The sequence below is a fragment of the Panthera tigris genome, chromosome B2, assembly GCF_018350195.1.
Source record: "Panthera tigris isolate Pti1 chromosome B2, P.tigris_Pti1_mat1.1, whole genome shotgun sequence".
NCBI classification, from domain to species: Eukaryota; Metazoa; Chordata; class Mammalia; order Carnivora; family Felidae; genus Panthera; species Panthera tigris.
Window position 1 is genome coordinate 7,461,024 of NC_056664.1, and position 22,004 is coordinate 7,483,027.

The following is a 22,004-nucleotide window of genomic DNA, read 5'->3' on the forward strand; positions in this document are numbered from 1 at the left end:
CTACCCATGCTTGTGATTAAGATGCCAGAGGGGAGTTACGGTGGTTCTAAGCAGGGTCCTGGACATATAAACTTCTAGAAATACAGTATGGTCCTGTTTGATAACGTGGCTCCTCCAAATACCAAAGGCTTCTGAGACTGTATTTCTATTGCACAGCATCACATCAATAGTTCCGCTCAAGGAATACACAGTTGTCCATCCTTCCCATGCTCCCTGGGAATAAAGCCAAGCCCCTCCCCCAACTCCTGATTCCCAGTAATTAGCAATACAGAGAATTGGTGGAAAGAGGGATGGGATTGTTCAACGACCATTTGCAGACCCTCACTTGAAATGACTCTAAGCAAGTAATATTTTGCTGTAAGACTCTTTCTATACGTATGTGTTCCATTAAAAAAAAAAGAAGTCTGGTGCTTCCTTCATGCTTTAACGAAGAGTCCTCATTTTATAAAGATTAATGATCGCCAAACATCCCTTCTGCTACTGATGTTTTCTGTTGAAACAATGTGAAATGCAAAATCCTATAGCTGTCCAGTAAAAAAAAACATGTAAAGGGATTTCCTTAATGATATTACAAAACTTACAAATTCTGTTATGCCTTTCATTCTGAAAATACTATCAAGTTAAATATTCCAGGGGTCATTCTCAGGAAACAATACTGCCATCCCTGATTCTTAAAACTAGACACCTAAACCAAAGTTGGTTTATAGTATGAACTTTGATTCCTATGGTCCTGGAAAAAAAGATAAAAGTGTCCTTGTAACAGAACAAGGGAAAACGTAAACTCATAGTGGCTACAGAAAGAATAAAATATACTAAACCCAACATCGCCTACCCTGTATCTGTTGAGCATCCTTTGTAAGGTTGATGTCTGCCTTTGATAGCAAGAGGAGTAGGCAGAATCCAATGTCAGATATCAAACACATTTGAAAAGAAAACAGGAGAGGAAAGATCACTTCTGTAAGGCACCAGCCAAATGCCAATTCTTATGTACCGGCTTCTTTCAAAATATTCAATCACACCTAATAATTGGCAGGAAACACAAAAGGGCTCTCACTTCCATGCTGTTGTATTCACTCCCCCTGGGGTACATGGCCATTTGTGGCCACAAGCAGCAACAAGGGGAAAACGTCAGGGAGACCAGATATGTTCCGTTACACCCCCACCCTCCTGGCTCGACACCTCTCTGGTATTAATATTTTAGTCTGCGGGTTTGGAAAGGGTCCTTAAAAGCATCAAAGTAACATTTTTCTGGGCAGATAGAGAACTAAAGGATTTTTTTTTTATTAAAGAAAAATAAAAAGACAAGTCAAAATATCAAATTCAATTGATGTTTCCTGAACATTTTTCATTTAATAAGCTTCTCGATGGTTTGTTAGAACTAAGAACATGTCTCGCTCCTGGAATAAGATACATGTTTTATGAAATCGCCACAAAGGAATGATCATTCTTTGTACAAAATGCTTGCTTTGTAAAAATCGCTATTTTTGCTACTTTAAAAAAATTGGTTTTTCTCATCTCCACTACGTCTCAATAAAAATGTATACTTAGTTGTTTCTGATCACAGAAGAAGTCACAATAATGTGTATACTTTCTCATGTAGTAATTCCATAACTGTATGGATAGGATCCTTCTTTTCTGGTGATGTTCTAGGACCATGACATAGATTAACTCCTGAATGTCGCCATTAATGTGTACTTACTACTACCAGTGTGGCGAAATGCCAAGCCACTTGCTTAATGGGCATTAGCATAATATACAGAATGGACAGGCCTCTGACAGTCATTTGCTTGCCAAATATTTCGTGAGCACTTAGCATGCACCTATCCCTCTGCGCTGAGGTGCTGGGAATATCATTAAAGAAACAGTTCTGCTGCCTTGTGGTTCTCACGGTTCATGGGGGTGATCAGAGAGATGGAAACCAGGAATAATGGCTTAATAAGTGGTTCGCTTGGGGACCTCGGGTACTCACACAAGAGGATAACCCAGGCCACATGTGAAGGCCAGCAAAGGCGTCCAGGGGAACATAATTACTGAAGAGAGGCCAAGAAGGGACAGGGAAGTGAGCCAGGCAATGACGAATAACAAATGCTCTTAACAATTTGACCCAAAATCAGCTTAAGACTGAGGAACCTTTGTGGACATGTGTTGTTTCTAAGCCATTTAATCGGGATACATTTTCTGGAGGAGACAAGCCTTGAGCATAATTTTCGAGAAAGAACATTGTAGCTTGAGGGTAGAATAGCAGTTTTACACTGCATCGGTGTCTGGCCTTATGCTGGACAGACACAAAATAAATAAAAAATAAAAAATAAAAAAATAAACCTACTGTGCCTCTAGGACATTCCTAGAAGAAAATATGCTAAAACACACCCACAACCAATTTTAAAAAAATAAGTAAATAAGAAGGATAAAACAGCAAGCATAAGATTCCTTGACAGTTTTTTGGATACCTCCAGACCTGTTCCGGGCTTCTGTGTCTGCTTGGCTCTTGGCTTCAGGACTTCTGATGCCTGATTCCCCACAGTAAATAAATAGGTGACGCCTCCACATTAAGGAGGGTTTCCGCAATGATGCCACTGAGATCTCAAAGCCTCATGTCAGCAGCACACTCCTTTGTTTACAGAAGGACTCCCAGTAAGGAGGCAAGAGCCAAAGCCACAGCACTACTGAAATTTTAGTGAAGGTTCACCAAGTGCCAGGAGGGTTTTATGTTCACGATCCCACTTCACCCTGACCGAACTCCCGTGTGGTAGGTACGATCATCATCCTTACTTTACGAGGGGCAAAGCTCAAAGCTGAGCAAGCGAAAGCATCACGGGTCACATAGCTGGCAGGTGCCTGGGTGAGATGGCGACACGGACTTGCCTAACTCCCAGGCTGGAGCTCTTAGACCCTACATGCACCTGCTTACTGCCCCAACACCATCAACCAAGCTCAACCAATCCTGCCATGTAACAAAGAAGAAAAGAGAGAGACTCCAAGGCAGCAAGAGAAAAGACGAAACTGGATAGTGCAGAACTTCTAATACTGCTGGTTGATAACTAGGTTCTGGAAAAGTACTAAGGAGGTGGGAAAAAGCAAAGGTCTGACTTAGGTCACTGAACTAAAGCAGTATTTAAATTGATTAAGAGAATCAGTAAACAATAACAAGATGCTGTGGCAATGCTTCCAGATTTTACCATTTTGCGCATTTTGGTTATTGTGCCAACAAACTCTTTCTAACGGAGGTTGGGCCTCCTCCTGTCCCTGGGTAAGAAGCAGAAGAAGGGTAATTTGGGAAAGTACAAATTTTCCATTTTTATGCATTGGATGATTTTAATAGCATTATATTTTAAGAAAGAGTAACGATCCTGGCTTTCGTCTTTAAATTTAAAACAAAAAACCGTTCTGTGTTATCAGCAAGGGAATAAAATATGGTGAACTAGCAACGAGTTCTCATCTCAAAAAAATATGTGCCCTTGTGTCTTCATTTTTTTTTTAATTGTTTGGAATTCTTTAATATCTTGATCTTCAGTATACAAGTCCTGTGTAATCGCATCCTCAAAATATCATAGGTAATAATTTAACCAGGGGTCAGCAAACTATAGCCCACAGATCAGATCTGGCCCATCGCCTGTATTTGTAAATAAAGTTTTATTGAAAAACAAACACACCCGTTCAGTTATGAATGGTCTGTGGCTGCTTTCTTTCTTTCCCATCTAAGTTGAGAAGTTGCTGTCGGGCCCTTTATAAAGAAGTTTGCCGTGCCCTGTCCTGTACCATTGAGAAGGCCGCAGACAGAAGACTTCATTATCCTTCTCTACAATTTGTCTTCTGGATTCCCATTAATTCATTTGCTAATCCACTAATGTTTGTGAAGCAACTTCCATGCACCTGGGACACAGATGAAGAACAGGTTAGAGACTCCTAGAGAAAAACACAAAGGACCGTGTAATAGTCCATAGGGAAAAGGAAGCCTGGAAGGTGCCATTCTGAGGAAGTCAGACAGGTCTAACTTGAGTTTGCTACAGAGGCGATCACAGGGGTCAGAAGCATGAATATGGTTTGTTTAGTCCTTTGCTTGGGAAACTCAGGGGTGGCGACGCAAGACGGTAGCGGTAGCGTAGTCACACTTAAAGGGGTGGAAAAAGGTTGAAGGTAAGGGGGAGAAAACCAAAGCAAACCATTTACAGTGACTCACGTAGTTCCGGGGAATGTATAGCTTGGCTACTTAAAGGTATTTGACATACTATTGTTTAAATAATGATGTTTCAGATCTCTGGGTTACATTCCACTGTCATGACTTCACCAAAGATACATTCTGGCTTACTGTTAGGTCTTCTATATATATATATATTTTTTTTTCTTTTTTATTTTTGAGAGAGACAGCAGGTGCATGAGCAGGGGAGGGGCAGAGAGAGAGAATCTTAAGTAGGCTCCAATCTCAGTGCAGAGCATGACACTGGGCATGAGCCCATGACCCTGGGATCAATGACCTGAGCCAAAATCAAGAGCCGGATGCTCAACCAACTGAGCCACCCACGTGTCCCCGATCTTCAATATTATAAAGCGTTAAGATGGTCAAGAAGAGAGAGAGCTTGTTTGTGAGGTCAGGAGAACTGATCATCTCCAAGCACCCAGTATGGTCACCACAAGCAGCTCTACCAGGTTGTAAGGATTATACATCATTAGGTGTTATAACACGGCAAAGGAAGTGGTTTAACCCAAGTTCTAACTGTATGTGGTGCCCCACAACAACCAAATGTTGTGTTCCTTTTTTCTTTTTACCCGACAACATCCCCCAAAACTCACTGGTCCAAACTGAACCTTCTAAGTGGAGAAGCCGGCCTCATAGGTGAGCAGAAAGTAAATACTGTAGAAATAAGGGATTGACGAAATGATTGAGTGACGTTCCTTAGGCTTTCTGATCAATTGGCAGGGGATAAAAGTCACACTATGGACTTACATTATCAGAGGTAAGCCTGACTGCAGAAATTAAGCTTGACTGGAGCTAAGGCAGGAAAACGGTTTTGTTTTTGCTTTAGACCTACCTGATACTGACCTCTCTAGTCATGGAGGAAAGCCGTGGCAATGAAAAATTCTTAACAACCTAAGCAACCAAGTAAGATTCACACCCTGAACAACGTCAGTGTGATCAATTTATTATTAATCAAACAACAAATATTCGATTTGACCTGGTACCTGGACGCAGGCTGTACTCAACATATAAATTAGGCATCGGTCCTTAACAGATGTTAACGAACTTATGCCAACATTTCCCCTTAAGAGATCCTAAACTGGCATTTTATTTCTGGAACTTTGAACTTCAATGACTGTCCACTGACCCAAGCAAACAAAGTCTCGTACAAGAATTAAAATGCTCACTCAAGTAAATGAAATTACTTCATTTTGGAAAGAGCAGCACACCAAGGTAATCTGTTATTCAACAAATATAAACTGACACTTTATTCAGTTAAGAAAGATTGTTAGTGTGGCTGACAACCTTTACAAATACACCTTATTTGGAGGGTTCTCAAAGCCAGTAAGGCTATGAAGTATCAGTTACACATCAGAACACACACTCTATTTTAGCTTGATAAGCTGTATTTGTAAGCTGAAATGTAAATACTGCTGAGTTTAAAAAAGAAAAAGATTGATGGATTTCTTGACTCTGATACCATGAGAGCATTTTTGTTTGTTTGTTTTGACTGCGATCTCTGGTATAAGTGGAAATCACTGCTTAAAAACATAGATCTCTAAGTAGTTCCGAATATTTTTAAAGACTGAAACGAAAAGAAAAAAAATGCCCATTTACCTTCTCTCGTCTTTTTTCACGTGGCCAAGAAACCCAACGTTAGAAATTCCTAAGAACCTCCATTATTCCTCTCCCTTAGGTGGCCAGGCCTCTTGTTTACTTGTGATATCACAGCATGTTCTTACAAAAATTAATTTCAAATCAAAAAAGCAGGATAATAATTACTTTCAGCAGTGAAACGTAACAGAAGGACACTGCAATTTAAGCCCAGAGAGCATATAATTAAGAACAAGAAAAATCAAAGTATTCTTGATTAGACATTCATTGCTTTTATTTTTCTCCTGATGGACTTTCAGTTTACCTTAAAAGATCTATTAAAAATCACAAGCACACAGACACTTGGAGAATGCAGGAGTAGGGGAAAAAAAAATAGGTCATCTTATAAAATTGATTATGTGAGCTCTCTCGCAGCAGTGCTGATGTCAGCAACAAGGAAAAACAATCTCCAGATAAATTGTGCAGATACCCTGTCTTCTGGAGAAAAACCTCTGTCCTTCTGTATATTGTGAGGCAAAGGGGGTGGGCTGGGAGCAGTTAAGTTTTATCCACGAGCATAAACATCAGGCTGGCTTTTGAAAAACGAGCCAAACCCAAAATAGCCCAGAAAAAAAAATTTTTTTTGTCATAAAAAAAAAAAGGGGGTATATATATATATTTTTCCCGTCTAAATCTGGAATCCTTACTATCTTATTTTAAACAAGCCAGAGATTGCAAGCTTCAATCTGTTTGGATAGAAAAGAATTTATATAAATGTTTTGTTCAAGTCCAAAAGGGAAAGAGTTTAAATATACAGTGCATGAAAGATGCCCAGCTTCAAAACAGCTTAGTGCACAGAAGAGGAAAAATAATCTAACCTTCTGTTCGTCGTTCCCTGCAGTCTTTAAGCTTAAATATCTCGCAATTTGTAACGTCGTTTCAATGACCCCAACAGTCAGAGATTAACCAAAATTTCCTAACTGTCCTGCTCTCCACCCCCCACCCTGCCTCTCGGAGGGGAGAACAAGAAGGTCAAAGAACAAATGGAAACAAAAAAATCTGTCTTTTGCACTCTTTCTCTGCACTTGAGAAAGAAAAACAAGGCAGATAAATCTGTATAATACTAAACCAAATCTCTCTAATTCCAGTCAGCTTTTATCATTCAGTCACTGAGTCTGTGTGCGGAAAAAAAAATTCATGCTAATTCCCCCTAGCAACAGCGTCAGCCTATCAGGAGACTTCATGTGCCAAGCAGCCGCCAGCCAGAGAGAATAACTCTAAGTAGGTCAGGCCTGTATTTCTAAAAATGCTACGGTCTAGTAACCCCACTGTCCCGTCTGTCTGCCCTGCCCCGTAATAACCTCAATTGCTTGGTGACACAATGACATACTATGCTGTTAGAGTGCAATCACATCATGCTACATTATTCTGCTGTGAGCGTGGCTGCTGGGTGAAGGACCCTCGGAGGGGCGGCATTAATCAGGCAGCCGTTCATGCTCACCAGCACTTTACTCTAGAAATGGGGACCGCATTAATGACCAGCTGTTGGAACTAACACAAACAAAATAATGTCTTCCACCCTGTTGGGTGCACAGAATACACTATTCTGATCTGGCAGGTTCCGCTTCTTGACTAAATGGGAGATGTAAATTGAACGGGCTCAGACAATGTCAGCTTTGGCAACCTCAAAGCCAGTATATTTAAATTATATTACATGTGATTCAAAGAGCGATTGATTTAATATACACAGCTTTCCCTGCGTACAATTTTCCCTAATTCACATGAAAAAGGGAAACGCATACATGGGGAACGCGATACATACGCGCGGAGCGCCCAGGAAGCCAAATACACAGGGCCGCGCTAAAATGGACTTCTCTTCGGGCAGAGAAACAAAGCAGGTCAGGAGTAATTGGGCGGCGTGAACACAAATGCAAAATGAATGCTGCGGAGGAGCACCACAAACAAATAAGAGTAAACATCGTCAGCCTGGCGACCAATCAGCTCTTCCCACCGTGCCTTCGTGGGGGGCTCTACTCCCACCAAAATCTCCCAGGCACGGGAGACACAGGGGAGGGAAGCGAACTCGGCCTTCAAATCCCAGGCGCCCTGCTGCCCTCCCTTCCCGCGGGTTTCCGAAGGCACCGCTGTCACGGCCAAGGCCCTTTGGAGGCTGACGCTGGGGCAAGGAACAGAAAGCAGAACCCCACGGCAGTTTTTTGAATTCAACACGGGAATCTTAGACCGCGCCTGACCGTATTTATTGGGATGCAACCTCTGACTCCTTTCCACGTGAATGCCCAAAAACAAGCAAGCAAACATCACGCGTGGAGGAGGCAGGAGGACTGGCAACGCGGGGGAAACACCTTGAACGAAGGGGGGCTGCCCTGACGTTCTTTTTGCACGATGAATCAGAATTTCTGAGTCACAATTTCAGTTAACGAACAGAGACTCCCCCCGCCCCGACAAACTGGTAAATCAGCCTTCAATTACGCAGAATTCACCCGGTCTTAAAAGTATAATCCATCCGTATTTGATTTACAAACAGAAAATTCCTTAATCCACTTGCCCTTGTTTGAACCGGGTTTGATAACTCAGTTATGACTATCTTCTTCACTCTGTGGCACACATCACATAGTTATTCTTGGAGAGATACAGTCACTGACGCAACCATGAACCGCTAATTACAAGCTGCTGACATTCTGCTTGTCTATGCAGCTTTGAAGTTCTAAGACTGTTCTCTCTCATGTGCTTGCTCAGTTTCAATCCCCCCCCCCCCCCGCCTTTCGCCCCATTATCCGCCCCCCCCTCCCATCTCGCCACTCTGAGCCCTTCTGGATTCACTCGTGGACTCTCTGGAGAAAGCGGTAAGATCAGATTCTCCAGCTTGCTGGCTCTCCACTCCCTCCCGGCACGCCATGCCCCCAGATCTACAGTGGGGAAGTACAGTAATGAGATCCCCACCCAACCCCGCCCGCAGGAATGCATCAACAGCTGGCCAAACATAATCCAACACACAGAGCTGCCTTTGTAGAAATAGTAACAAACAGTGGAAAGGCCAGACAGGCGTCCCAGAAGAGCTCCCCATGACAACTGGGAAAACTCCTCCTCCCCAGGTTTGAGTGGACTCCACGGAGCTGGGGTCAGACCAGCACGGCTCACTCATCTGAGTCCAAAACCAGCCTCAAGCACCTCCCCCAAACTCCGCGGAGGCGACTCCGAGGGCACTCGCCTCTCTACGCTGCAAGTCGGATGCACGCTTGCTCCACGCGGACTGTGGCCGCTCTAGACGCCGCACGTCACGCGCCCTTCGGAACGCAGCGCCACCGACTCCCAAATCTCACCACCAGCATCCCGCACCTGTGCCTTAACCGTGTGGCTGGGAGCTGGGAGGACCGCTACTCTTCCTTAGAAAAGGATTTTTTTTTTTTTTAAATTATACGCTGATCCTGGAATTCTAAAACATGTAAATAGAACACCGCATTCGTGTCTATCGAACATTTTAGCATCTGAAGCCTGTGGTAGCCAGCTGGTCCCGAAGTCATCTGGGATACATTTATTTTGATTAAATTGATCAGATTTCTATTTACAGGATAGAATCTTTTCCCCATACCGAATACAGCTGTGTTTACAGGGATTTGGAGGAGAAGAAGAAAACAAAACCCCGCAATCAGCCCTAGCAAAGCGCAGAGCACTCAGAGCTCCAAGGAGTTAACGCTGAGGGGTCTTGCTTTCACATTAACAAGAAAATTCTGCATGCAGCTGCTTTGGCCATCGTCTCTAGCTAGTCAGGAAATGGGTGTTGAGCTGAGCTGAAAATACAAGCTGCAATCAAGCCCGGTCCAGCCAAGTGACAGACTTCCTGTGTAAAATGGTCAGAAATCTTTCTTTTCATGTCTCTACATGCATGCACATGCATTTAAAGCCATGCTGCTAGGCTGCGATTCTCCCTGGGGACACGGTTCAGTCACCTAGCCCATCAGTTTCTGCCTTGACAGCACAGGGGATGGCCAGACTACAATTTACAGTTCCTCCATCCATGTGCCGGGTTATAAATTATGCCCTCCTCTCTAGAACGGGAATGCAGACCAAGCGGCAGACGACCAAGCGGCATCCGGCACCTCCTCTTGCCTTTCACGCGCCCCCCTCACTGTCTCTCTCCAGCTCTGCCTCGCCGGGCAGACGCAGCAGATACCTGGTCCATCCACCTTCGGCTCCACTCAGGTAAAATGCCGCCGCATCTCGGCGCGGCTCGCCACCCCCCTCCCACCCAGACTAATCCCCGGGAGCAGCCCCGAGCTGGGTGCCCACGGCAGGAGGGGGGAGCCGCTGTCGCCCCGGCCCCGCGGAGGACCCGGCGGGCACGGGACGTGTTGCTAACTCCCCGTCCCCGGGCCTCGGCGTCCGCTCTGTCCGTCCCACCCCGGGCCTTGTGCAGCTTCAGCCTCTTCCAGCCGCGAGGGGCCCCGGCCAGAGCTCCGGAGCAGGTCCTCCTTGGGCGCTGTGCAGACCGCCGCTCCGGGTTCAGATGCACCTGCACCCTGGCGAAGCCGAGGCGGGGACACCGCAGGAGCAGCTCAGGTAACCGGGGAGGCTCGGCGTGCCCACAGAGATGCAGCCCTGGGGCTGGGAGAGCAAGGACGGTCTGGCTTCGGAAGAGGAGGAAAAAAAAAAAAAAAAAGAAAAAGAAAAAGAAAGAAAGAAACACAAAACAGCGCAGCTCGGCGCCTGCGGGAGTAGGAAAAAAAAAAAAACAGACACAAACCATTAAAAAAAAAATGAACGAAAACCAAATTTCCAAAAATAAAAAAAATAAAAAGGAATACAGAGATCAGGGTACTTCGTGCGACTTTTATTTCTGACGTTTCTCGGTTTATTGGCCACCCCGCCCCCTCCAAAATCTCTTCTGTCCCCGAACCACTACTGTCCGTGAGTGCCGAGTCACAAAGGCTCTTGCTCCAAAGTGCTGCAGCCCCGGCATCACATGAGAAGCCACATGACAAGTGGAGCCGGCTGCTGATGTGGTCAACTATTTCACCGAGGCAGGGGGGGAGGAGGAGGGAGACAAATCTCGAGTGAGACATGCCCCTCTCGCGCTGCCACGGGGAAAGCTCCTCGCAAGAACAATGAGAAGAAGGCATCTCGGAAGAAACGCTCGTGAATGCATGTGTACTTCATACACGCACGCTTACACAGACCACAGAGGCCAGGGATGCTTGAAGACATTTGCAGGATGCTGTACCACAGACACTAGCTGGATGGCAGCAATATTATTTCTAGTTTGTATTAGTCAAAGCTGATTCCACTTAAGTGGATTCCTGAAAAGCACACACCATATCTTCATAGCATGATCAGGCTTGGGAAACCAATTCTATTATCTCTCCCTGCAATCTGTATCTGAACCTGCATTCTGAATAATTTATTTTTAGACTAATAAGATGCTTGCCAAGACCGCTGCTTTTCTTCGGCGAGTGGCGCAGGCAATATTCACCCATGTGGGAAAAGGCTGTCCCTTTGTAGGGAGAAGAGGCGAGACGGTTTCCATCATTCCCCCCCCTCCAAAAATGCAATTTCTTCTTTAAAGGCACACAGACACATAACCATCAAGCTCTCCCACAAGTAATCATTAAAAACAAGGGAAATGTTTCTGCTTCATTGAATTGACATGCCTCTTACTTGCAGTTTGGCATCTCATGCTGGCAAATGGTGGTGATATTTTTCTAACGCTGCTCATGGCTACAGCTAGAGCCCTTAAGCCACACGGATATTGCTACTTCTCAGCAGGGCGAGAGCAAACAAATGCTTTCTAGAGAAGGGCTGCACTGCCAGGTATGTTTTAATAGTTACAATACGGCATGGAGGAAGGAGATGGCCTCAGGGTCTTGTAGATTCCCTCACTTATGAAAAAAGTTGCCTATTTGGGACATCGTGCCGATGATGTGAGAAGTAGGTCTGTTTAGAAAAATTGATCATGCCGGCTAACTAGCACCACAGAATCCTCCAATGAGTGGCAAGAGTGTCTACAACAGGACTTACTCGATAGTGTAGATATCAAGGAAAGAGACCGTTCAAGCTGCCCTTGCCAGGCTCCAATTGTGTGAGGGTGTCAGGGACCGTTCCAAACACCCGAGAGGCCAGGGGTGAACCATATGGGCATGGTCCCCGCCATCACGGGCTCAACGTCTAGTAACTACAAATATTCCAAAGGTACCAGGAAGACAGACAGGGGCACTTTTGCACTCTTCCCTCATCATCATTCTCTAAGAACTCCCGAGTCCTGTGGATTCTTTCCTTACAGACTCCCCCTGAATTTAAGATTTCCTCTCCATTCCCCATTTCCAGAGTGTAAGCTCAGGCACTCATGCCCTCACACTCGACAAGCTTCTGTCTGGTCTCTTTTTGCATTCCGGAACGTTTGGCGGCCTGTCACCCAACGAATCCTACTCAGCCACCATATCGGTGACATCCAGAACCCTTCCACACATGGTCTGTGCATGGCCCCTTTGTATCACCACCTTCCTCTGCTACCAGTGAAGACACCTTGTTACCCGACTATGCCTTATCTGTTTTGTATAGACTACTCCGTTCCTGAGCATCCAAACACGTCACCCATTGAATCAGGGAAAATGTACTAATTTGGGCCTACCGCTGTTAATAACGAGGCAAAAAGCACTGGAAAGGAAGCAAAGCCCCATGAGGCACTCCCCTTGCCCTCAGAGAACGTATCATCTATGGAATCTGTGGTATGTATTCTATGGGTCCTAACCATGCACTATCTTGAACTGCTAGCTACCTGCTCAAATTTTAGTTCCTTTAAAAAATAATAACAATAGTGTAAATCTGCCCACTAAATGAGCATCAGGTAAGTAGGGCCAGAGAAGGGAAAGATGACTTCTACCTAGATGCTGGGAAGGGACAGCAGAGAACCCCGAGATGTGCCGTGAGATGTCTGGAGGGGTGCAGTTGAGGCGTGAGTCCAAACAGACACTGCAAGACGGAACACACAAGCGAGTCTCCTCCACACGTTTTACATACGTGAACCCACTTCATCTTAACGATCCTAGGAGGGATGTGTTGCTCTTTTCAGTGATCTAGAACAGAAACACCAAAGAGAAAGGAAGGAAGTCGTCCAGGACCGCACAGGGAGGGAGTGGCTGGTCTGGGCCCTGAGCACACGGTCTTCGCCCCCTTGCCGGACTTGGCACTGGATGAACGGTGGGAGGGAAACCAGCCCGGTGAGAAGACACAGCCAAGGCGCAGGGTGCCCGAAAGGATCGATTCGGTGCAAGGAGGCTGTTAGTTTTCGTAGCAGTGGGACTGTCCTGAGAACAAGCCAAGAGAACAACCCAGTCGTAGGACACGGGGCCGGGTATAGCCACAGGTGAGATGGAAAAGGGACGGGGGAGCTTGGGTAGAAGGAGAATAATAGTTTCCTGCAGTAGAATCACTATATGGGGACAGTGCCCGAACTCTGACAGCGGCCAAAGAAAAATCGAGATGGATTCTGGAGGCTTTACGGAGAAAGAAATGACGTTGCCCAAGTGCTCGTGGAGAACGAGGAGAACGATGGTGGCCACGCTGACTGCACATGTTTTTAAGCCTGGACAGAGAAAGAAGCAGGTCCCTGAGTGCAGGAGCCGTGTCATTAATCTGTTTCCCCAGTAGCGAGCACAACGCTGGATGCACTTTTACAAAATGATGAATGAGCAAATGAAAGTCACAGAGGTAGAAATGGGAAAATCAGAAGCGGTGCTCCATATGGGGAAAAACTCTACAGAGAACTCCGTGTTTCATAGGACATGCAAGGGGCAAGGTCCGTCATGAGATTACATACAGGGAAGTGGACTTTATTTTCTCCTACCGCCATTGGCCCAGATTTTCGACGGCACGTTCCCCCACCATACGCCTCAGATCTACTTTTTGGGCCCCCTTAGATGAGGCGGTGCTCCCTCCGGCCTCTCCGGCCACCCCCATCTTGGCCCACCAGCCGCACAGCGATGTCATCCACGGCTAGCCCGTGATACAGATGCCACACGCACCAAGGCAAGAAAATACGTGTGTGAACGTATTTTACCGTTCCCTTATTTATTTTTTTTTTTATGTAGCAAAGGGAAAAAACAAAGGGAAGTTGATCAGCCTTCTCACACAATCTTAGCTAACCAGAATACTAAATTAACGAACGTACCTCATTTCGTAGGCAGTTAATGGAGGTTAATATGACATACTGCCTCTGGCTCTGCAAGTAAAAAAGGGTGTTATTGCCTCATATTATAGCTGGGGAAAAAAAAGTGTTAATAATCTTTCTCATCAGCAGCAAAGAATTGGGCTTTTAATACCTAGATATATTTTAGTAAAAGGCTAGTATATCATCTCTAAGTGGAGTTCAAGAGCAATGTTAGATAGAACTAGGGCATTTCAAGAGCCTGCTTACACTAGAGACCAAAAAAAAAAGAAAGAAAGAAAGAAAGAAAGAAAAGAAAAGAGAAGAAAAGAAAAATAAATTGCATCCAACGTCAAATTTATTGCTGCATTCTTGAAGGAAAAATATTTTTAAAAAATGGCGAATTTATGCTGGACATGTTTTTATTTGTATTGCTTCAGATCACTTCTAATAATTAATCTTTAAATGTTAAAAAAAAAAACCTTGGATCTTGCAAATAAGTGATTTTGAGTAAACGGGGAATATGTGAGAAGGTCACTGTGTTATTCAGTGACAGTCACACATGTGTTATGCGCACCTACTAATGTAAGATGGTGTGTAAAGCACAGGAGTGGTGTAAAAGGAATGAATGAAGTCTAGGCGCGGAAAGAGCTTACCAGTAACTTTACCCTGGAAGACACTTCCCATCCCTTGACAAAGGGGACCTATTGCTTTGGATGACAGTAAACAATAGCAGAGGTTAGTAAAAAAAATAAATAACATAAATGATGATGATGATGATGATGATTATAGAGATGCCTTCTTGAGCGGTAATCAACCCCACCAGGCCACTTTGAGGTCTCAGCATAACAAAAAAGAAAGAAAGAAAAAGAAATAGCTTGGACGATATGAATATTCAATTAGTGTTACTCATAAGTCCCATAAGTGAATAAGAACATTATGCTTTAGCTTTGCAGTCCTGGGACATATAAATGATGCAGTCATGATAATGTAGAGAAAGGAAGGATCTTGCAGGCTTACTTAGTAGTGTGCTAGAGGGCGGAAAATTGCATGCCATGTTTTCGAACTTCCCCCAAATGGATACTGAATTAAGATGAGCTCTTCACAAAGCAGAATGACAAAGTGACTAATTGCTGGCTGCTGGCAGACCACGGATTTCCCCTCCTTCTGTTACCCGGTGTCATTACCCTGCCCCATTTTACAGGGGCCAAGTAGCAATTTTAAGGTGGAAGGGACTGTTTGTTCACCTGTGAGTGGTTTGACCTTAGACTCTGCAGAGCACTGTCAGGAAGTCGGTCTTTCCATGCTCTTTACAGTAAACAAAGACAGTGTGGCTGGGCTCCAAATGTTACAGAAGGTCAGGGACCAAACTGCCTCAAAGACAAAGACCGCTTCCAGAAATTGAAACACAAAATAGATGTAAAGCACCAGCAACATTCCAAACCGCGCTCCTGTCCATTCTCAGTGTTTGGTTCAGACAATGTGACACATACCCAGCATCGGGGCATAATAGAAACAGAATCATAAAACCCCAGGTGCTGGAAAGCACCTTAAAGGTCATCGGGTCCAACTGCAGCTCTGAATTGTGAATGTTGCCCTTTAAAAATATCTCCTCCACGTAACCATCCTGGCTCCCACGGGCACCTCCAGGGACTGAAAAATGCAGTGCCCTGGGAGGGAGGCAGACCATCCCATCTCCTGACTGCAACAGCCTGATTATTTAAAAGCCCTGAGCCAGAAGGTCTGATTCCATGTTAGGGGAACCCTGGCTGTAGCTCCTGTTTCCTGGCCCTCGAATGAGAAGTTGGAGGGCTCGAGTCTCAAAAGTTTTCCACGTGATGGTCCTGCAAATATTAGAGGCAATCTATCATCGCCCGCTCAGACTCTCCTTTTCTACAAAGAATATATCCGGTTTCTTTAACCACTGCTCTGTGACTACTACTCGATTCAAAATCCCCTTCCCAGCCTATGAATTCAGTTTCTTGGCAGCTCTGGGAATGATGCACACGTGGGGCAGAACACCGAATCCCAGGATGTGGACACACAACGTAAACGGTACCATCACCTCCCTTATTCTTGAAGAACAGATCCAGCAGAGCATAACCTGCCTTCGCTTTCCTGGTGGACACATCAAACTGGTGACTCTCTGGGCTCCCCTGTGCCTTCGTGCATATGGGTTCCACCTAAATCACAATGTTGCCATCGCCGGATGGGGACTTTGTGAATTATTTGACCTTTTATGTTGTCTGGGGTGAGTACATATAAGAATCTATAGTATTTCAAAACAAACAAACAAACATACAAAGCTAAGGCAGAGGAGCAAACCGGCCCTGAGGGACACAGGAATGTATGTATAGAGATAGAGACCTCTTCCAGGGGAAGACAGAACCCCCAGGGAAGGCATCAATTCCGAGAAGGCGGTGGGTACACCTTCTGTTTTTCCTCTATCACAACAGCGCCGCATTGAGCGAACTGCCTCCGTGGTATGGAACAGCTCGGCCTGGCAGGAAGAACACCGCACCGGCTGTCAAAAGCTCTAGATTGCGGTGTCCATGTTGTAGCCAGGGATCTCTTCGCTGTATGACCACAGGTGAGCAGTTGGCGGTTTTCCAACCCAGGTTTCTTCCGATGCAAAGTACGAACCCCGACAATATGCACCCTGAGCTGCCCAGCATTAGAACAGCTAATGGTCGTGTGGAATTTTAATGAAATGTCTAAAATACGTTAATACAATGGCATAAATAAAACGCTGACCCTTGGAAAACGTGGCCCATAGACTTTCAAGTTAAACGGTTTCAAAACATGTGAACGGCGCACGGACGCATCTAAAAGGTCCTCTGTTCACAGTTGTTTTTGGAAGATATGCCAATTAGTTACGTGAGGGAAGCCAGAATGGGGGCCCAGCCATCTTTACCCTCTGATAAAAATAATGGTTTTCAATAGGTGAGCCAATTACGGAGATTCTTAGGGTAGGGAACGAAATAAATGTCATAATGTGATATCATCACTTTTCCATAATCCAAATGTCTTCGTAAAAAGTCTTTAATTAACTCTACAGAGAGAACCTTTAGGTTGAAAAGATCCACTATCCTTCTCCTTTTTTTTAACTAGAGCCATGACAACACTGTTGCTCGATGTCAATCAGCAGCTGTCACAATGGGAACACAGTCCACATCCTTAGTTAGGAGAGAGACGGACAGCAAACAGTGACAAGAGAAGACCCACCCATCACCTGGAGAGCTCACGCAGGGTAGAAGGAACGCCACCGCAAGGTTCTAAGACGCATCCCACCCTCCTAACGTTAACGTCAGAATAGCTGATCTTTTCGCTACGTAGGTGATTAGACTATGCAATTTTTCTCTTAGATCAAAGAACTAAAACTAAAAAATGAGAAAGGTGGGCTTGATTTTCTCAAAAGTGGAGCCCACGGTGGACCCAGGCTTTCTCTGTGCCTGCCTCTTCACTGCCCCCGGCCCCGGGTCACCGTCAGGGAGTCAGCAGAGTTCCCTGGACCCTGGCCTTACGAGGCGAGGGTCACTCAGCACACCAGGGAGCCGGAATGAGAAGTCCGGGCTGTGCCACGCACCTGTCGTCCAGACCCAGGCAGCACTGGGGGTGGGGACCGACGCCCTTCGATATTATCTGCTTGCAAAATATCCCTAGGTGGCAAACTGTTAGGTAATTAAGTGCCTAACAGCATCGGATCTGAACAGAAGCTGTAAACGCGTCCGCTTACCGTCACCAACAGCGACTCTACTACGAAATGACCTAGGTCACAGGTGACCACATCTCCATCCCAGCAGTGAAGCGGCCCTTCTAGAGGACGCTTTAAAGTCAGAAAATGGCCACGCTGAGGATGCCAAATGCACACAGGTGTCTCACTGGCCGCGACAGTCATGAAGCTCTCTCAAGCGACAGAGGAGGCAGGAATCCGCCCCAGACGTTCAGTTAGACCGAGCGCCTCGCCGGAGCGCGCTTCCCTGCTCGTGATGGCCTTTTCTGCAGGTCAGCAACACAGCCTCACGGGGTCTGCACGAAAGTAAAAACACCGACGGGGAGAAAAGCGCGCCGGGACCAGAAAGACGAGACGCTGGTTTGTTCTTCCGTTTGCCTGAATGCGCGGTTTATGTAGACTCTATCCCCTAAGGGGAAAACTTCAATTATGCTTTTTAAAAATACTCTCGAAATGTGAGCGACGTTCTGTGGGGTGTTTTTTAAGCGAACCGAAGCTCGATGTTTCACTTTTCCGTGAAAATGATTCTGTTTACATTAAACACTGGTTCCCGATACTCTCCCTCTCTAGTACCCCCACATTTTATATGTAGGGTGGATATTGTGTGTATATATTTTATGAAGATTAGAAAGTTACCGAATTTACATAATTATGCAAGTATATGAAATTATATAAATATATAGAAAGATGGCCTTACGTTTAACAGAGTTGGCTCTCATTTTTGAGGCTCTAAAAAACAAAGATTTGCTATTCATGAGGATATTCAAAAGCATAATTTTCATAGAATATGAAGACAATAATGAAATAGTTTTTCAATGTTTATGAATTGATACAAGTGTAGCAATTCTCAGGACTCCTTTCACGGGACAAATTTAGTTATATGGGTATATTAAAAAGATAATTTTGGGGCATCTGGGTGGCTCATAGTCAGCTGAGCACCGGATCTTGGCTCAGGTCATGATCTTGTGGTCTGTGAGTATGAGCCCAACGTCAGGCTCTGTGCCGACAGCTCAGAACCTGGAGCCTGCTTTGGGTTCTCTGTCTCCCTCTCTCTCTCTGCCCCTCCCCTGCTCCCGCTCTGTCTCTCTTCCTCTCTCAAAACTAAACATTAAAAAAAAAAATGTCAACGTTAAAAAAAAAAAAAGATAATCTTATTAGTTTGAAGTTACTGAGGTTGAAACGGGCCTCATCTATTGGTAAGATTATCTCATGCGGTAAGTGTTGTGGAACTTTTGGAAAAGAAGAATTCTAATAATACCGAACACTTAATTATTACTTAATACATGGTTGGCAGTGCCGTGAGCACTCTACATTTAACCCTCACTAGGAAACTTAGGAATTAGGCACTAATCTTCTCTCCATGTTACAGATGAGGAAACAGCAGTAACTGAGAAGTTGAGTAACTCGGCCAGGGCCACACAGCTAATAGATGGGAAAGCAGGCTACACGTTCAGGCAGTCGGGCCCCAGAGTCCATTACTCGGCCTGTAGGTCTTCCTTCTCTCTCCTACTTGACTCCAAACATACCCAATACAAAATCAGGGCAGATCCCACTGTGCAGGGTCTGCACAGCACTTCGTGTTATTAGGAAATCATCATATGTCAAAATGCAAGGAAGAAAATGTAACACTTCTAATGACATGTTTATGCTGGTGAAAACTAACCAAATGACATTCTATAGAGTTTTTAAAGTGATTAAAGGGGCGCCTGGGTCGCTCAGTCGGTCAAGCATCCAAGTCTTGGTTTTAGCTCAGGTCATGACCTCACGGTTCATGGGATCGAGCCGTGCGTCGCATTCTGGGCTGACAGCGTGGGGCTGACTTGAGATTCTCTCTCTCCCTGTGTCTGCCCCTCCCCTGTGCACTCACTCTCTCTCTCTCTCTCTCTCTCTCTCTCTCTCTCACAAAATAAATAAACTTAAAAACACCAATTAAAGCAGGGCACAAAAGTTGCGAAGCCTACTCCTACCACACAGGGACTACAAACACATGTGAATGGATAAATCAGCACGTCGAGCGGAGACATGGCGGGCAGCAGTCCAGAGCCTGCCAGAAGGGGCTAAAGAGAAGGTGAGGCAGTTCAGCCCAATTAATAACCATTCTGATGACAGCAAGCCTGTATTAAGCATTCGTCACATGGAACCAGGCACTCCAGAGGAGCTCTAGAAAAATTGTAATCTGACTTTTACAACTCTCCCAGTCTACTATTATTCTCATTTTAAAGATGAGAAAACTGAGCCCCACAGAGATTAAGTAACTTCCTCAAAATGAAATAGCTGACAACTGAGGTAAGATTTGCACCTTGCTCTATGGGACTCTAAAGCTTGTACTCGAGACTAGTCATACTACTGACAGGTCAAGTTCAAAGCATCATCTAAAGGAAAACAAATCGGGAACGATGTCTGAGCCAACAGCTCACACCCCAGGTCTCGGCGACCCGGAAAACGACACCTTTGAGAGCACTGGGTTCATAGGATCGTAGATCTCTGCTCCTTGCTCTGTGGTTATGAGTTTCAGCCCTGTGCCTGCTGAGCAGAGTTGCAATCAGAATTGCCTGGGTCATTTTGGAGCCAAACAAAATTAGCCGCTGCAAAGACCTCTGGGAATTAATCAGTGTAAATAAACCCATGACCGTATAGCATGAGCCCTGATAAAGTCTGAAAACAGGGAACTTGGACCATCAGAGAAAAATGACCAAGACGTATACGGGAAGTGAAATAAACAAGGACAAGCTGTAGGCTAGAGCCACATCTGCGAGGGGGTAGGTCTGACGGGCCACAGACAACAAGATGGCAAATTCTAGGTAATAAGAAACGTTGATGCAATGGAAGAACCACCTGTTTTATGTAAAGCTCCAAATAACCAGATCACAGTGGACAGCCACTCAAATAATGCCTTCATAATACAGAGTATGATTGAGAATAACTCAATTCACAGGGAGCTTACGGCGGCGGGTACTAGATAGCCTGTCAGGAAAAACAGAACGATAATTACAGAAAAGAATCATCTCCTCAGAAAAGCAAAAACTCATCAAATGAAGTTTGTAAAGCCTGTCTTACAGACACGTTGTCTGGACTCATGCTCTCAAAAATGCTGCTGTTTCTTTTTTTTTCCATTTTATGCCAATTCGTTTAGTTAATTTAGTGGTTTTATCCTGTTATTTCTAAGATGGGTACACCCATAGCATCTCACAACCTTTACAATTTCTTAAAGAACGGTAAGAAATTCAGAATCCAAAAGGGCATAATTATTTCCCCCAAACAAAACAATGACGAAATGATTTCTGTGTCTGTTGTAGAAAAATCACCCTTATGACAGTCACATTAAAAAATCTAAACTCGGGGCGCCTGGGTGGCGCAGTCGGTTAAGCGTCCGACTTCAGCCAGGTCACGATCTCGCGGTCCGTGAGTTCGAGCCCCGCGTCAGGCTCTGGGCTGATGGCTCGGAGCCTGGAGCCTGTTTCCGATTCTGTGTCTCCCTCTCTCTCTGCCCCTCCCCCGTTCATGCTCTGTCTCTCTCTGTCCCAAAAATAAAAAAAAATAAAAAAACGTTGAAAAAAAAAAATTTAAAAAAAAAAAATCTAAACTCAGGATGGCTGGGTGGCTCAGCCGGTTACCCGTCCGACTTTGACTCCGGTCATGATGTCATGGTTCGTGAGTTTGAGCCCTGCGTCGGGCTCTGTGCTGACATCTCAGAGCCTGGAGCCTGCTTTGGATTCTGTGTCTCCCTCTCTCTCTGCCCATCCCCTGCTCATGCTCATGCTCTGTCTCTCTCTCAAAAATAAAACTTAAAATTTTTTTTTAAAAAATAAGAAAAAATAAACTCCAGTCAACTGGAATTCTTGATCAAACATGAATAAAATTGATAAGCAAATTTCATTAAAATATCACTGAGATTAAATCAAAAGACTTTATCACAGAATAAAATTTTTTTAATTTTTTAAATTTTAGGATAGTTTTGGATGTATTTGAAAAGTGCAAAAGGTCATACAGAGTCCACGATTATCAACATCTTGTGTTTGTCACAAATGAACAACAGATGTAGTATTAGTAACTGAAGTCATATGTTATTTGAATTTCCTCAGTTTTCACGTAATATCCTTTTTCTGTTCCAGTATCCCATCCAGGATATTTCATTACATTTGTCATGTGTCCTTACATGTCTCTGGGTTACAAGCTTCTCAGACTGGCCCCGCTGTTTATGATCTCGTGTACTACTCAGGCATCACCTAGATTCCCTTCAATTTTGGTCGACTGGGCCTTTTTGCCTTGCAGTCGGATTGGGGTTTTCGGGTTTTGGGGAGAAAAACCCACAGAGGTGAAGCGTCACTGCCGTCCTCGTCAGA

At 44.9% G+C, this 22,004-nt stretch overlaps 1 protein-coding gene across 1 annotated transcript in view; it reads right to left on the reverse strand.

Moving 5' to 3' along the window:
* Positions 1-3,677: 3,677 nt before the first annotated feature.
* LOC107180379 overlaps positions 3,678-22,004 on the reverse strand; it is a 616,686-nt gene continuing 598,359 nt past the window's right edge. The window contains exon 10 of the mRNA XM_042985610.1: positions 3,678-3,873. The gene's annotated coding sequence lies outside the window, so the exon portion shown is untranslated. The remainder of the gene's footprint in view (positions 3,874-22,004) is intronic.